The sequence below is a fragment of the Sapajus apella genome, unplaced genomic scaffold (genome assembly GCF_009761245.1).
Source record: "Sapajus apella isolate SASKATOON/1434 unplaced genomic scaffold, GSC_monkey_1.0 scaffold48, whole genome shotgun sequence".
NCBI lineage: Eukaryota > Metazoa > Chordata > Mammalia > Primates > Cebidae > Sapajus > Sapajus apella.
In genome coordinates, this window is record NW_022436988.1 from 9762737 (window position 1) to 9774477 (window position 11741).

At 48.5% G+C, this 11741-nt stretch overlaps 1 protein-coding gene across 5 annotated transcripts in view; it reads left to right on the top strand.

The window, feature by feature from the left end:
- Positions 1 to 10573: 10573 nt before the first annotated feature.
- Positions 10574 to 11741, top strand: part of SLC39A11 (solute carrier family 39 member 11) — a 448139-nt gene continuing 446971 nt past the window's right edge. For all 5 annotated transcript variants that reach the window (XM_032241865.1, XM_032241864.1, XM_032241868.1 and 2 more), the window contains exon 1: positions 10574 to 10674. The gene's annotated coding sequence lies outside the window, so the exon portion shown is untranslated. The remainder of the gene's footprint in view (positions 10675 to 11741) is intronic.

Below are 11741 nucleotides of genomic sequence, written 5' to 3' on the forward strand. Positions count from 1 at the left end.
ATCTTTTGGGCTCAAGTTACCCTCTCTCCTCTGCCTCTCTTGTAGCTTGAACTGCAGGTGTGCACCACCACACCAGGCTAATTTTTTAAAATTTTTGTAGAGATGGGGTCTCAGTATTTTGCTCAGGCTGATCCTGAGCTCCTGACCTCAAGCAATCCTCCCATCTCGGCCTCTCAAAGCTCTGGGAATACTGGTGTGAACCACCATGTCTGGCCCATTTTAAAACAATTTTTAACCAATCCTCACGCCTGAGAGCTTCGAGACCCCAGATACTGGTCCGCTAGTTTCTGATTGCTGAGAAGATGGTCTTGCTTTCTTTTCTCACCTGGCTTCTCATTCCCTCTGGGAACTGAAATTTCTCCTTCCCAAATTCCAGGCTCCCCCTGGCAGGATGTCCAATCCCCATTTCCAAGCTTCTGGGGTTTTCTGCTGCTCCCCTCCCTGGACTGGCTTAGATCAGGACTTCGGGCTCTGGCTGTGGGTATTGCACATTTTGCATTTTGCTTTCTCTCCATCTAGAAACTTCTGAAGCTCTCTGTGAGCATTTTTTTTTTTTTAAATTAATAATCAACCCTGGCTGATTTTCCCATTTTGACATTGTGGCCTTCAGTCTGGGCCTACCCATCATCCCAGGGATGTGATGGGCTTCATGAGCCTGTGGCTTGTGCAATCCCACAGGGCCCCATGCGGAGAAGAAACTGCGCTTGTTTAATGCTCTGCTGTCTTGTCTTGAGTTTGCTAATAGCTTTATCTTTGAACTTGTGTTTTGTAAGCCAAGTCTGATGAAACAATGGAGTCTCCACATTGTCAGGGGAGGGAGGTAGAAGAAAGGAAAAGGCTTTACGTTCTAGTTCCTTTAATGGCATATTTCCCTCTGCTCTTTGAACCAGGAGCTGCCCATTCTCATTTTGCACCAGGTCCTGCGAATTATGTAGTTGATCCTACTTAGTCATGACAGTGAATGAGGACCCAGTATGGATCCTGGTGGCTCACAACATCCCCGGAGAAGGGTGTCTGTGACATTAGATGCTTCCAGCCAAAAGGAAGTGCGTTAGCTTTTCATGACTGCTGTAACAACTGACCCCAAACGTAGTACCTGAAAACAATACAAATTTATTATGTTACATAGTTCTGGAGGTCAGAGGTCCTAAACATCGGGGTGTCCCAACGCTGCATTCCTTCTGGAGGCTTTAGGACAGAGTCTGTTTCTTTGTCTTGTCCAGCCCACATTCCTTGGCTCTTGGCCACATCACTCCAACCTCTGCTTCCCTTGTTGTCGAATCACCTCCTCTTAGTCTGACTCTGCTGCCTCCCTCTTTTTCCATTTTTTTTTTTTTTTTTTGCGATAATGTCTCGCTGTGTTACCGAGGCTGGAGTGCAGTGGCGTGATCTCGGCTCACTACAACCTCCACCTCCCAGGTTCAAGCGATTCTTGTGCCTCAGCCTCCCACGCAGCTGAGACTACAGGTGCATGCTACCCCGTCCAGCTATTTTTTTCTATTTTTAGTAGAGGTAGGTATTGCCATGTTACCCAGGCTGGCCCCGAAGTCCTGGCCTCAAGTGCTCTCAGCCTCCCAAAGTGCTAGGATTACAGCACTTAAGCCACAGTGCCCGGCCCTCTTTTTTCTTATAAGGACCCTTGTGGCTGATTATGTGGGCTCACCCAGATAATCCAGGATGATCTCCTATCTCCAGATGCTCAATCACATCAGCAAAGACACTTTTGCCCTGTAAGGTGACATTTTCACAGGTTTCAGAGATTAGGACATGGACGTCTTTAGGGGAAGGGAGAGGTACGGTTCTGCCCAGCAGAGGAAGTTATTTGTTTTTCTGCTTAAATTTCTAGACATCCACCCAGGACACATCCAAGTTTTGTGGATTCTGAAACTTATACAGTTTGAAGGTCTTCTTTAAGACACACCCAGGTTTTGTGGATTCTGAAACTTATACAATTCGAAGGTCTTCTTTAAGAAAAAAAAAGTAAGAATTTTAGGTAGGAAAATGAAAATCACAAGTATGCAGACCTTAGATTTGGGTCCTTTTCTTCTGAGATCTCTGGATAATTTATCAGCAGTGTGTACACTGATATGTAACCTGGTCTCCTCCCCATCGGGAACACTCTCTGCCCCCAGCAACCCTCTTGCAGGTGACAGCCCTGGGCTTGGCTATGCTGAAACTCGTGACCGATTATCCTCTCCTGTTGATTTGTCCTCACTAGCTAGAGTGACTCACTGGCTTCCAGCAGTGGAAGGCATAGATGTTTTATGCGGAATAAGAAAAGGAAAGAGGCAGTTTAATAATATAGCAGCACTGATAATAAGCCTTAACGTATAATACACGATTGATCCAGTGCCCAAAGCTTCTAGACTGGAAGCTTTGTGAGGCCATGGTTACATCTTCCTCGCCTCCTGGTGTGTACCCAGTGACCCAGACGTGCCTCTGACACAGTGAGTGTGCGATAAACATTTGCCGAGTGACTGAATGAATGAACAGGTCATTTACATGATCGATGCAGTTGTGAAAGAATAGGCTCAAAATAGAACTTAATTGTTCAGCAATTTCCCTTTGTAAGCCTTTCAAAATGGCCTCCACAGAATTGCTTATTGTGAGATGCCAGAAGAATTGTTTGAAGTAAAAAATGTACAAAAATGAGAAAAACTGATTTATGCCTATTATCATCTCAGAGACAGAGTTGAGATGTTCCTGTTCTGTCAGTGGTGTTTTTTTTTTTTTGTCTAATAATTGGATAGCCTATTAAACTGGCAGTCAAGCAAGCTTGGTTTTGCATTTTAAATAACTGTCACAAGGTGGGGCATGGTGGCTCACACCTGTAACCCCAGCACTTTGGGAGGCCGAGGCAGGTGGATCACCTGAAGTCAGGAGTTCAAGACCAGCCTGGCCAGCATGACAAAACCCCATCTCTACTGAAAGAATAAAAATTAGTCAGGCACGGTGGTGGACACCTGTAATCCCAGCTGCTCGGGAAGCTGAGGTAGGAGGATCACTTGAACTCGGGAGGTGGAGGTTGCAGTGAGTGGAGATTATACTACTGTGCTCCAGCCTGGGCAACCGAGTGAGCTTGTCAAAAAAAAACACAAACCAACAAAATAAAATAAAAAAAATTCAGTCACAAAACCAGAAACTTTGATCCCAACAATAATGGATCTGTATAAAGTCAGTGAAACCTCTACTGTGGTGCCTTCCTCAAGCATATGTGGTGCAGGCTTGGATTCAAACATTAGACAAAGGTAAGGGAGGACCGAATGGCCGACGTCGTTTCTCCTTCCAGCCCTCTAGGCAGCATTTCCTTGTACTAGGCTCAGAAAAGTGGTGCCACGTGGCTGTTGGCTGCTCTGCATGGTGCTTACGTAAGAGGCTGGTTAAACCTCCTGTTCAGAGGCCGGTGCAGTGGCTCCTACCTGTAATCCCAGTATTTTGGGAGGCCAAGGTGGGCAGATTACTTAAGGTCAGGAGTTCAAGACCAGCCTGGCCAACATGGTGAAACCCCATCTCTACTAGAAATACCAAAATTATCCACGTATGCTGACGGGCGCCTGTAATCACAGTTTCTCAGGAGGCTGAGGCAGGAGAATCACTTGAACCTGGGAGATGGAGGCTTCAGTGAGCTGAGATTGCGCCACTGTACTCCAGTCTGGGCGACAGAGAGAATCTCTGTCCAAAAAACGCTTATGTGACAGATTGACTTCTTATTTTTTTTTTGAGGTGGAGTTTAGCTCTTGTTGCCCAGGCTAGAGTGCAATGGCGAGTTCTCGGCTCACCACAACCTCTGCCTCCTGGGTTCAAGCAATTCTTCTGCCTCATACGAGTAGCTGGGATTACAGGCATATGCCACCACGCCCAGCTAATTTTTGTATTTTTAGTAGAGATGGGGTTTCGCCATGTTGGCCAGGATGGTCTTGATCTCCTGACCTCAAGATCCTCCTGCCTTGGCCTCTGAAAGTGCTGGGATTACAGGCTTGAGCCACCGCGCCTGGCCTATTTTTGCCTTTAAAAGATCACTTTGGCTGCTGTGAAGAGCAGGGACTGTTTGGAGGGCAGAGGGGGTATGAGGAACATTTAACAAGTGGTCAGGGCCAGATGTTGAAGCACAGTTGTTGAACACAGGTAGCAACCATGGAGGGAAGGGGATGAATTCTGGATAGATGGGCGGAGGGTAATTTTAACAATCCCCTGAACAAATAACAATAGAAAACCCCTTACATTTCTATAGCATGTCTATAAACTGCCTATTACTGTCGCTGTTAGGATCCTATCAGCAGATCTGAGAGCCAGTTCCCGCTGGGTTTATTATCCACACTCTGCAGAAGGAAGGAACAGGCTGCTCCGGGCTCAGAGTCAGTCCTCATGCTGTGTCCGTGGTCAGCCTCCAGCACGGGGGAAGAAACGGCAGGCAAGCGAGGGCGGGCGAGGCAGAGCCACGACTGCTGAGTCGGCTTCCCTGTACCCACCCAGCTTTAGCAAAGTGCACGGCACAGGGTAGGGGCTGAAGAAAGTTCAACTGAGTCCATGAAGAATGAGTAAGTGAAGGAGGAAGAGGGCTGATGGGTAATCAGCATTCAAGGGAGCCTGGATGTGTGCTAGGCAGGGTGATGGAGGCATCACTCCAGATCACGGTAAACTGGAGGGAGCCCTGTGTTATTTATTCCCAGGCTCAGGATGAGCAGAATGAAGCTGAGAGTGAAACTGCCCAGTGGGTTCACCTTGCCACTCCCTAGAGAGAACCAATTTATCAAGACAGGGGAATTGCAATAGAGAAATAGTAATTCATGCAAATGAGGCTGTGCCCTGCTCTGTCCCACTACAGTCTTCCAGGAGGAGGTGCCAGCATGGCTCATAGCCAGATCAAGCTACAGCGATTGCTCCGGAAAAGGCCATCCACCATCTTGTTGTCCTGCAGTTCCTTTGCTGATGATTGGCATCAGTCAGAGTCCTTCGATGCGTGGGAAGCAGTTCTCGATGCCTGCAAAGCACCCTGCCACCGGAGTGTATTATTACTCAAATCAGTCTCCCAGAGCATTTTGGGATCAGAGTTTCACTGCAACCTCCGCCTCCCAGATCCAAGCAATTCTCCTGCCTCAGGCTCCCAAGTAGCTGGGATTATAGGCACGCACCACCACGCCCAGCTAATTTTTGTATTTCTAGTAGAGACGGGGTTTTGCCATGTTGTCCAGGCTGGTCTCTAACTCCTGCCCTCTGGTGATTTGCCCGCCTCAGCCTCCCAAAGTGCTGAGATTACAGGTGTGAGCCACCGTGCCTGGCCGGGATCAGAGTTTTTAAGGGTAATTTGTGAATGGGGAAGTCCAGTGAGTTAAGAATGCTGATTGGTTGGTTTGGAGATGAAATCACAGGGAGTTGAAGCTGTCTTCTTGCGTGGAGTCAGTCCCTGGGTAGAGGCCACAAGATCAGATGGGCCAGTTTATTGATCTGGGTGGTGCCAGCTGATGCGTCAAGTCTAGGGTCTGCAAAATATCTCAAGCGCTGATCTTAGAAGCAGTTGAGGGAGGTTCACAATCTTGTAGCCTCCAGCTGCTTGACCCCTAAACCATCATTTCTTTTCTTTCTTTTTTTTTTTTTTTTTTTGAGACAGTGTCTTACTCTGTCACCCAGGCTGGAGTGCAGTGGTGTGATCTTGGCTCACTGCAGCCTCCACCTCCTGGGTTCAAGGGATGATCATTTTTCAGCCTCCTGAGTAGCTGAGATGACAGGTGTGAGCCAGTACGCCCAGCTAATTTTTGTGTTTTCAGTAGAGATGGGGTTTCACCATGTTGGCCAGGCTGGTCCTGAACTCCTGACCTCAGGTGATCTGCCTGCCTTGGCTTCCCAAAGTGCTGGGATTACAGGCGTGAGCCGCTGCGCCTGGCCATAATTTCTAATCTTATGGCTAATTTGTTAGTCCTACAAAAGCCGTCTAATCCCTAGGCAAAAAGGAGACTTGTTTTGGGAAAGGGCTGTTATCTTTGTTTTAAACTACAAACTAAATTCCTCCCAAAGTGAGTTCAGCCTATGTCTAGGAATGAACAAGAACAGCTGGGAGGTTAGAAGCAAGATGGAGTTGGTTAGGTCAAATCTCTTTCACTGTTACAGTTACAGTTTTTTTCTTTTTTGAGACAGAGTCCTGCTCTGTCCCCAGGCTGGAGTGTAGTGGCGCAATCTTAGCTCACTGCACCCTCTGTTTCTCAGGTTCAAGTGATTCTCATGCCTCAGCCTCCCCCGTAGCTTGGCTTACAGGTGCCCTCCTCCACTATGTTGGCCAGGCTGGTCTCGAACTCCTGACCTCATGATCTGCCCGCCTCAGCCTCCCAAAGTGCTGGGATTACAGGCGTGAGCCACCATACCTGGCTCAGGAAACATTTATCATCTGGCCAACACTCTGGCACTTTCTACTGTAAGGGAGTGTGTGAAAGGGGCAGTTTGCATATTTGCAGAGTGGGCACGTGTGTGGGGATTTATTGAGAAAGATGGAAAAGGGTAAGATTTGCCTCATGGGGGTTATTACCCCTCCCATTTATGGGCTTGGTGTAGTTTAAAGAAAGTGAGATGCAGAAATGCTGATCAAGGTGGTTCTGGGTCTCAACCTGTGAGCTCTGAGTGCCCCATGCAGGAAGGGCACCATGGCAGGAGTCCGCCATGTCCCACATTGCCCCATGAACCTTGGGTCACTCCAGAGCTTTCCTGAACCTCAGTTTCCTTATCTGTAGAATGGGGATAATGATACCTTCCCCTGAGAATTGTGAGTTTTACGTAAGAAGATGATGTCGAGGTAAAGTGGCCCAGACTGGGCATTCAACAAATGTTAGTTGCGTCCCCACTTTCCCTTCATATCAAGTTTATCTACACATTGCGTGCAAACATCTTATGAGGACATGCTGGTATATGAGGAGCTATGCTGGCTGGGATGGGGGAGGGAGCTCAGCGAGGAACTTGATTCCAGTCCTGATCTGTGTGCTGAATATAGCCATGAAGTGAGATCCTACAGTATGAGACAGAAGGAGGCAAGTACCTTGAAATCCAGATGGAGTTCTGTGGAACCTTGAGGATAGACACTCGATTTGTAACCAGGGCTGGGACAGGTGGGAGATGAGGTCAGATGGTGATGGAAATAGATGCTCAGTGCCTCAAAGAAAAATTAGCACTGAGACAAAGGATCTTTCAGCAATGCGATTTTTACTTCCTGAACTGCAGGAAGGGTACGCTCGGTAGTCATTTTGCCACGAGAGTACAATGAATAAAGGAAAACAGACAAATGTATCCCTTACGCATTTGGGGTTGTTGTTACTGTTGTGTCTGATCTCCATTGGCTGGAGCCAGACCTCACAGTCTAAACTGAAACCTGATTGGCTAATAATTTAAAACTTTTCTAAACAGGTAAAAGCAATGGAGAGCTGGGACATGCGTGTGAGCACGTCCAGCACAGGTATCTTGTTTAAAGTACAAGGATATAGTACAGAATGTACTCTATGCCTGTAAGCATGGCATATTGAACAGCTATGTAGGATAGGGCTTAACAAAGAGTTATTAGCACACTTATTCTGTAACAAGAAAGGAACTTTTCTACTTCCTGCAGATGTGTTGTCGGAGGAGATTGCATTAAACCTGGGTCTTGCAGGATGGTGGGGCTTAGAGCAGGGAGGCTAAGGGCAGTCCAGTAGAAATGGCATAAGGGAAGATTTCCGTGGCAGGGTGCGAAGGCTATGTGGAGGACAGTGAGCTGTGCAGCCTGGCTTGGCCGGACAGTACAGGGAAGAGAACACTGGGAGACAGACTTGAGAACGTTTAGTTGGAATCATGCCACAGGAAACCTCGAATTCCAGGCTGAAGTGTTTCAACTTTATGCCAAAGGCACTGGGGAGCTATTAGAACTTTTTGAGCAGGAAAGTGACGTCCTGTGCTTTAGGCAGGCTGATCTTGGCAGTGCTGCATAGAACAGGCTAGACAGGGTGGAGTGGATGGAGGTGACTAGCATGACCTGGATAAGGGAGGGGAGGCTGAATCCTCACAGCAACAATGAGAAAGGAGAGAAAGGATTGGGCAAGAGAGGCACTTTGTGGATTGTTGTCAACGTTTCTGTTTATTTTTCATTATAAAGAATTCAGGTGGCCGGCACGGTGTCTCACGCCTGTAATCCTAGCACTTTGGGGGGCTGAGGCAGGTGGATTGCCTGAGCTCAGGAGTTTGAGACCAGCCTGGTCAACACGGCAAAATCCCACATCTACTAAAAATACAAAAAATTAGCTGGGCATGGTGGCATGCGCCTATAATCCCAGCTACTTGGGAGGCTGAGGCAGAAGAATCGCTTGAACCCGGGAAGTGGAGGTTGCAGTAGCCGAGATCACACCACTGCACTTCTGTCTGGGTGACAGAACGAGACTCCGTCTCAAAAAAGTAGAAACAGAAACATTTAATGAACCTCTATGTGCCCAGTCCCCAGGTTCAGCAATGGTTAATTTTATTTATTTATTTGAGACGGAGTTTCACTCTTGTTGCCTAGGCTGGAGTGTAATGGTGCAATCTGGGCTCACTACAACCTCCACTTCCCGGGTTCCAGTGATTCTCCTGCCTCAGCCTCCTGAGTAGTTGAGATTACAGGCATGTGTCACCATGCCCACTTAATTTTTTTGTATTATTAATAGAGATGTGGTTTCACCATGTTGGCCAGGGTAGTGTCGAACTTCTGACCTCAGGTCATCCACCCGCCTTGGCCTCTCTAAGTGCTGGGATTATAGGTGTGAGCCACAACACCTGGCCTTTTGTTATTAAGAGACAGGGTCTTTCGCTGGAGTGCAGTGGCACCATTACAGCTCACTGTAGCCTCAAATTCCTGGGCTCAAGTGATCCTCCCTGCTCAGCCTCCCAAGTAGCTGGGACTACAGGCCCGGCTTCCACCTGCCACCTTGCCCTACTGCTTTTTTTTTTTTTTTTTTTTTTTTAAGCTTTTTATAGCAACAAGATCTTACTTTGTTGCCCAGGCTGGTCTCGAACTCCTGGTCTCAAACAATCTTCCCTCCTTGTCCTCCCAAAGTGCTAGGATTATAGGTGTGAGCCACTGCATCCAGCCTAACAATGGTTAATTCCTGGCCAATTTTGTTTAACGTCTACTCCATCCACTTCTCTCTTCCATCATATTTTGAAGTGGGTCCGAGACATCGTATCATTTTATGGCTATTGCAGTGTGCAGGAAGAGCTATGATGTTTTGGAGGATGAGTGGATGGGCAGTGCCATGTGGGTGTTGCGTCTCCGCGTGCCTGTCATATTCTGTTATGTGGAATTGCAATGGCTGATTTGAGTCTTCCTAGTTGGGGGTCTTTTAAGGGCAAAGACCACCCTCCAGTGGTCAGGCTGTCTTCTCTTCCCCATGGAGTCCATGGTATATGGAGCGACCGTCAGTGTGAACAGCCTAGTTCCGCTGGACAAAAGAGGCCTGTTATTGGACCCTTTGGGCTATTGCCATGAGACCGCAGGCAGCTGTAAAGTAAAGTATGTTGTAAAATAAAACACAGGACACTCAGCTGAGTTTGAATTTCAGATCAACAACAAATACCGCTGTAGCATAAGTATGTCCCAAACATTGCCCAGGGCATATTTATAGTAATAAATGACTTGTTATTTATCTGAAATTCAAATTTAATCAGGCATCTTGTTTTTATTTATTTATTCTTTTGTTTTTGGCTAAATCTAGCCAATCCTATCCTCTGGTCTTTTCACAGAAGTCCTGTGGATCATAGCATTTGACCTAGGGCAGCGCTTCTCCAAGGGTGGTCCCAGGACAGCAGCATCAGCAACTCCTAGTTCAAAACAAAATCTCAGGCCAGGAGAGGTGGCTCATGCCTATAATCCAGCACTTTGTAAGGCCAAAGCTGGTGGATCACTTGAGGTTAGGAGTTCAAGACCGGCTTGGGCAACGTGGTGAAACCCCGTCTTTACTAAAAAAATGACAAAAATTAGCTGGCTCACTGCAATCTTCGCCTCCTGGGTTCAAGCCATTCTCCTGCCTCAACCTCCTGAGTAGCTAAGACTACAGGCACGCACCACCACACCCAGCTAATTTTTGTATTTTTAGTAGTGATGGGGTTTCACCATGTTGGCCAGGGTGGTCTAGAACTCCTCACTTCGTGATCTGCCCACCTCAGCCTCCCTAAGTGTTGAGATTACAGGCGTGAGCCACCGTTCAATGATTCTTTTGAGGGCCGTTGACTGGGGCATGACGCTGATTATAACATCACGTTACCTGCCCCCAGCCTCCCCTGCCAACACATACACAGCGCATCCTGCTCTGCTGCGCACCCAGGGGTATGGACCCGGCTGCCAAAGGTGTAGAAGCATAGGGAACTTCAGGGGTATTACAAACTTCAGGGCTCCTTCCTTGGGTGTCTGCGGCTTCTCCTAGGGCTGCAGCCACAGGCAAACTGCTCAGCTCTTGGCCTCAGGGCTCTGTTCTGCCCGCCCGGATCTGTTCCAGAGCCTGCAGATGGCTGTGAACCAGAGAATCTGTTCCTCAGGCGGGAGTTGCCAGAAACGGCTGAGGGGGCGGGGCCTGGAGGCGGGAGGGCCACGTGTGCGGGAGGGAAGCAGGAAGTGACTACGGGAGTGGAGCCGGCGAGCGAACGGCAGCGGGGGCTGATGGAAGTGCAGTGGGGGCTGGAGAGGGCACCCTAGTGAGTTGGCTTTTCTCTCCTTCAGTGCCTTTGGTTGGGCTCGAGGCCCGGGGTCGGGGGCTATCAGGACAAGTGTGGGACGTGGAAGGGCAGCCACTTGGAGCTTGGAAGGGGGTGCGCCTGTAGAGAGGAGGGGTTTGGAGGAGAAATTTGGCGGCTTTGGCAGGTGGCGGGCAGGGTGGGAGGGTGGGGAGCAGCGGTAAGGAAGTCGCCGGATCCCCCTTTCTTCCTCCAGGGTGATCTGGAGGGCAATGACCTGCCTTCTTTTTACAGTCCTCATCCAAGCTCCTCTTCGTTCATCGCCTCCTAGGGGGTGTGTGGAGGACCCGGGATTCCTGAGAACAGAGACCGCTACAATTCCAGGCCCCTCCCACTTGCTCTGGCTGTTAGCCGGACCTCTTGAACTTGACTGGGAATCTGGTTAACTCCCAGCAGGTCTGGGTGGGGCATGACCGTGTGCATTTCTAACCAATTCCCAGGTTGGGTGGTCCGTGGACCAGGCTTTGAGTAGCGAGGCATTAGAGAACCTTTCCACAGTCCTCTCCGCCCAGACCTGAATCCTGCTGGATCCCCCTCGTGGAGTTAGGGCATGTGTGTGCAGTTCCACTAAGGCCCAGCAGCCGTAGTCCTCTTTCCACTTCTGCAACTTCAGCCTCTTGAAGCTGACTCTTGGAATCAGAACGACAGGTTTAAAAGGGGGCGGGGGGAAGAGAGAAAACAAACTTGTATCATTCAGCCGGGAATGCCCATGTGCTGCTGTGGTAGATATGTGCAAGTGTACAGGCTGTTGGCATTTTAAAAGTTGGAATGGGCAGAGAATTATTCTCCCTCCCGCTAACTAATCAAGGTTGATGGAATTAATATCCCCATCCTGAGGAGGTCTGAGTGAGCCCCATTGCATGGAGATGCTGTGCCCTAAATCGTTACTGGTCTGCCAGTTAGAGAAAATTTTTGTTCTCTTGGGACTCTGCGGAAAACTTTTTGTTCTTTTTGGACTCTTCCTTAGTCTTGCCAATCCCACATGGGGCAGGAGAACTCTTTTTTTTTTTTTTTTTTTTTTTTTTTTT